A 5,915-nucleotide genomic window follows, 5' to 3' on the forward strand; every position below is an offset into this window, starting at 1 on the left:
CATGAACATGATCTCAGTCAAAGACCAAAGGGCAGGGGAGATTGAAATTGAAATCTTCTAGACTACATACTAAAAAAATGTTGATAAATCAGTGTATGTAAGAGCGCTGGCGTGCAGGTTGCGCGAGCAGGTCGCAAGGCAGGCAGGCAGGCAGGCGGTAGCCAGGCAACCAGAGCGAACGGAATTAAAGCATCATGTTGGCTTGGTGAGATGCAGGCACGCTTTTTTATCGCTCATTATTAATGTAATCGATTATCCGTTATGCTTCGTATCAGTTTCGCGGGAAGAGACATCTATTTGGCATCGCGAAACGAACACAATAACGTTGTTATTACATAACAGAGTAAGAGCAATGACGGTGATCAGCCTGACGAAATCGCAGCATCCCTACTTTAAAGCCATTTTTTATCGCTAGGCGACAACTCACGCGGAGCCAGCCAATGAACATCGTTCCCGCGCGCGCCAAGGAATTTAGGGTGGAGTTTTAAAAAAGACACTTTGCATTTTAAAACACAAAATGGTCCCCCATCCGAGGGTCTTTGTTTTCATTCGCCGGCCGGCCCGAGAGGGGAGGCTGGGAGCGAATCAGAACCCAGCTTCCTCTTGCCGAGGGGAACGGGAGGGATCAGGCGAGGGGAGGCGAGGGAGGGAGGGAGGGAGGCTGTGCGCAGTCAAGTTTAATATCAACAGCAGAGATGAGATCTACCGAATGAAGCAGACAATGGCGTTGGTGATTGCAGCTTCCCTCCCCTCTTTCTCCTCTCGTTTACCTTCTCTCCCTCTCTCTCTCTCTTTCTCTTTCTCTCTCTTTCTCTCTCTCTCTCTTTCTCCCTCTCTCTTTCTCTCTCTCTCTCTCTCTTTCTCTCTCTCTCTCTCTCTCTCTCTCTCCCTCTCCCTCTCTCTCTTTCTCCCTCTCTCTTTTTCCCTACCCCACCCCCAGCATGCTCGTCTCTCCTCGCTCGTCACTCTCGTCTCTCTTCCTCTCGCGCATTCGCCTCTTTCGCTCTCGCCCTTCCTCGTCTCTTCTTCTTTCTCTATTTCTTTTCTCCTCTCCTCTCCCTCTCTTCTCTCACTCTCTCTCTCTCTCTTCTCTTCTCTCACCCACACTCCCTCTCTCTCTCTCTCTCTCTCTCGCTCTCTCTCTCTCTCTCTCTCTATATATATTATATATATTATATTTTATATTTCTAAATATTTTCACACCCACACATCAACACACACACTTTTATTTGTATTTTATATCTATATATTATTATATATAATATATATATTATATATATATATTATATATTATGGGTATATACATATATTACATACATACATACTACTACATACATACATTTTATATATATATATATTATATATATTATATATATAATATGTATATATATTAATGTATATATAGATATTGGCTATACATAATAATACATACATACTATATTTAGATATATATATATATTACTATAGATATTTATATATATAATTTATATCTATAGGCTTATATTACTACTAATATATATATACATATATATTATATCATATAATATATATATATATTTATATATTATATATTTTATAGTATATATCTTTATATGTATTATGCAATATATCTATATATATATATATATATATATTATATATATAGATATATTATGGCATATATAAATTTATTATATTATATATATATATATTTATATTATATACAGAACATAATTATATATATATATATATTTATTTATAATATATTATAATATATCTATAGATTTATTTATATATATATATTATACTTGAGTGTGGTGTGTTGGGTTGTATGTGTGTGTGTGTTTATATATATATAGATATATATTATATTTATTATATATAATATAATATATATAATGTATATTATCTATATAGAGATATATAATATATATATATATTATATATATATATATAGTATATAAATATATATATAAACATCACATGCTTGTAACACCAATTCTCCATACCATTGTGATTGACATATCCCAGGCGATTATATTCCTCTTGGTTGTCATCTCTTACTCTATATTTCCTTCCTATAGTCTGCATAAAGATACTTTGCGCTCTATCCTTTCTCTCTTTACCCTTTTCCCCCCCCTGCTCCTCTTCCTCTTCCTCTTCCTGCGTCTCTCATCTCGTGTTGGGTTCTTCACTTCATATTTTCCACCTTGTTGGGTATCACTATCATTCTCTCTCTCTCCATCATCGTCTCACTCTCCTACTCTCTCATTCACTACTCTCGATAACTCGCTCTTCTTTCTTTCACTACCCTCCCATCCATTTTATTCTCAATTGAAAGATCTCTCTTAATAATCTTCTCCTCTCTCTTCATTTACGTTCTGCTTTCTCCGGAGTAGGGGCGAAGGGTAGTAAGGTGGGGGGTGATTCTCGCTTTCTCTCTCTTTCTTCTCTCTCTCTCCTTCTCACGTGCTACGGGGGGTCTCTTTCTCTCATCTCTCCTTCCATATATTATCATCCAAATGAAAGATCTTCATAAATAATCTGCTCTCTCAACTCTACGCTCTCATCTTCGTCGTCTTCATGCCTCGTTCTCTCGTCTCTCATCTATCTCTTTTTCTACTCTACTCTCCTCCATTTTTATACCAATGAGGAAGATCTGTCTTCTTTCTAATAAATCTCTCTCGTTCTCTCTCTCTCTCTGCTCGTCTCGATCTCTCGTCTCTCTCATCTCTTCTATCTCATCTCTCTCTCGCTCACATACTCTCTCTCCTCCATTTTATTCCACCTGAAGATGCTCTTCTTAATCAATACTCTCTCGTTCCACATCGTCTCTTGCTCATCTCTCTCTCTCTCTTCTTCTCTCTCTCTCTCTCTCGATCTCATCTCTTCTCTCTGCTCAATTCTCTCTCGGCTCTCTTCTCTTTAGCAACTGACTTGCTCTCTCTCTCTACCGTCTCTCTCTTCCTTCCTCACGCTCTCTCTCTCTCTGATCTCCTCCATTTTTATTCCAATGAGAAAGGAAATCTTACTCATCTGATCCACTCTTGCTCACGTCACCTCTCTCTTCTCTCTCTCTCTCTGGACTCTCTCTCATGCTCTACTTGACTCGTGCATTGGGTATCTCTCTCTCTCTCTCTTCGTCATCTCTCTCTCTCTTTGCTCTTAAACTGCAGCACTCTCGCTCTACTCATCCTGCTCTCTCTCCGCGTCTCTCTCGCTCTCTCTCTCTGTCTCTCCATTTTGATTCACAAGGAAATGTATCTTTCTTAATAATCTCTCTCCACTCTCTCTCGTCTCTCTCTCAACTGTCTCGCTCTCTCTTTCTCTCATCTTTCTAAGCTCTCTCGTTCTCTCTCTCCTCTCGTCTGCTCTCTCTCACTTCTCACTCTCTCTGTCGACCTCTGTCTTCCTCTTTTTTATTTCTCAATTGAAATGACCTATCTTAATTCATCTCTACTCTCTCGAAAGATACTCAACTGAAATGTGCTTCTGACTTTTCCCAATTTCTTCATCCGTTCGGTCTCTTTGAAGTATATTTGCGCCAATAAACGCGTTTGTGCAAAAAGGAATCTGGAGATCAAACGTGGATTAATAGTTTTGGAATATTCGAAACATTTGGAAAAAAAAACCGCGTGATATACTAATGTATCTCTAAGACGCGAATACTATATAACATGAGAAATCGAGGAAGGAGCGCTGTCCAGCGCGACTTGGAGGTGTATGTTCTTATCATGGCGGCCGATAAGGTCCTCGTGAAGCTTTAATTGGCTTGTCTGGTGTTTACTTTTTACTTCTTCCCTGGATCTTTTTTTTCCTTCTTCGTTTTCTTTATGTGTCGTTTCTTATATAGTTTGTGTATAGGTGTTTTTTTTTTCTTTTGTTTTTTTGGGGAATGAGGCTTGGAAGTTCTGCAGCCCATGGAGAGTGGTTATAATGCTTTTTTTGAAGACTTAAAGAGTTCGGAGCATAGAGTTATGCAACCGTCTTGGGCTTTCAGGAAAGTGGGATGCATTAAACCTCTGCGTTTAGAAAGAATGTAGTGGGTAGGAACCCCCGTGACACCGTGTGATGATCAGAATCACTTTAAGGAACGAAGCGAGTGGATACCCTTGCAATATTACCTAATATTCGAGATAGAAGAATAGATGTTCCGTGGATAGATAATTCGGAGATGAATGAGTCCTACTATACGATTAGCTTTTGCATCTTCCTTCGTGTGAATACCATGAGACACATGACAGGTGCCATGAAGAAAGAAGAAGAAGAAGAAGAAGAAGAAAAAAAAGCGAACTCAAATACTCTACTACTAGAGAAAGAGTTTTGATAATCCAGAACATGTCCGAGGCATAATCCAGGGTACCGAAGGCCCCCGTACTTGCTTCCACTTTTTTTTTTTTTCTTATTTTTTTTATACCCCAATTACATGTACCTGGCATGGCCTCACGTCTATTGTCCCTTATCCTGAGAAGAAAAATATTTGCAGTATATTGTGGTTGAGTAATTTGTGGTTCTTTTCCAACTTCTTTACTTGGCTTACTTTTCTACTCCTCGCCTTTCTCTGTGCTCGTCGAGTCCTGCCCCCCTTCCTGCTGGCTTCAGCTGATGGGGATTAAGCAGAACAAAAGCATCTTTACGTGGCTTTCTCATTATCTCAAATTAATCCCTCTACTTAGGAGATATATCGGAAACCATTGATCAACGTTTTCATGGCAAATATATGAATGGAAACAATTTGTATGTCTATTGAAAATGATCGAGTGACAGCACCCATTCCAAGATTACTTTATATTATAGACCAAGATGTAAAGCTGTAACTTCCACGGTTCGGTCTTCAAATGTCACAAACCCCGAATATCATACAATTGTAATTGGCAGCTGAATGATCAAACCACTTTTAATATTAGTATAATATATTATACTTATTTTTCTGGAAATCTTTTGATTATTGCCACGAGTGATTACATTTTTAATTGATGTTGAAACTTGAAGATTATTTAATAAATATTTAATATACGCTTATTGTCACTTGGTTGTTATACGAAACCGCAAATCAAGTTTTATTTGTTTATGTAATTTATTTCATGAAGTAATTATAACATTTCCATCCGCTAATGTATAATTGTCTAGTCGTTCACCACACATTACTTATTCATTGTTATTGTTATAATTAATTTTAAATGTTTATCATTTATTGTTAAAACGTTAATGATTCTCACCATTATTTCATTCGTCCACTTAGTGATATCATCTATCATTATAATTATAATATCATTAGTCATTATGATCATTCATTATAATCATCATTATTCATTATTGATTAGCGTTTATTACTCATTATCATTTATCATCAATCAGTTAATTAATTTGTCAATTAATCATAGAGTCAGATGTAAGCTATTGTTATTTTTATTATATTATTTTCATTATCATTATCATTATTATTGTTATAATAGTGACAACTGTAAATACCATTATCATCGTTATAATGATTGTTATTGTTGTTTTATTACAATTATAATTTTATTGTTATTATCATTATTTTCATTATTATTATCATTGACATTTATTATTACCACTATTATCATTATCATTATTATTATTATTATTTACGTGAGAGCAGTAATTGATTATTATCATCGAGTTAATGCGTTTATTCATTATCATTATTTTATCAATACCACTACTTATCATAGAACCATGAACTTTTGGTACTGTTGATTAATCCTTTATGATAATTATGATTATCATTATTATTATTATAATCATTATCATTATCATCATTATCATGATCATTATCATTGTTTATTATTATACTGCTGCTATTATTATCATTATCATTATTATTATTATTATTATTATCATTATTATTGTCATCCCGATAATCCTCATTGTTATTATCAATTAATCGATTATGAGCTTCACTAAGATATGTA

Source organism: Penaeus japonicus, unplaced genomic scaffold, assembly GCF_977035675.1.
Source record: "Penaeus japonicus unplaced genomic scaffold, GWHDUDI00000001_assembly GWHDUDI00000027, whole genome shotgun sequence".
Classification (NCBI taxonomy): domain Eukaryota; kingdom Metazoa; phylum Arthropoda; class Malacostraca; order Decapoda; family Penaeidae; genus Penaeus; species Penaeus japonicus.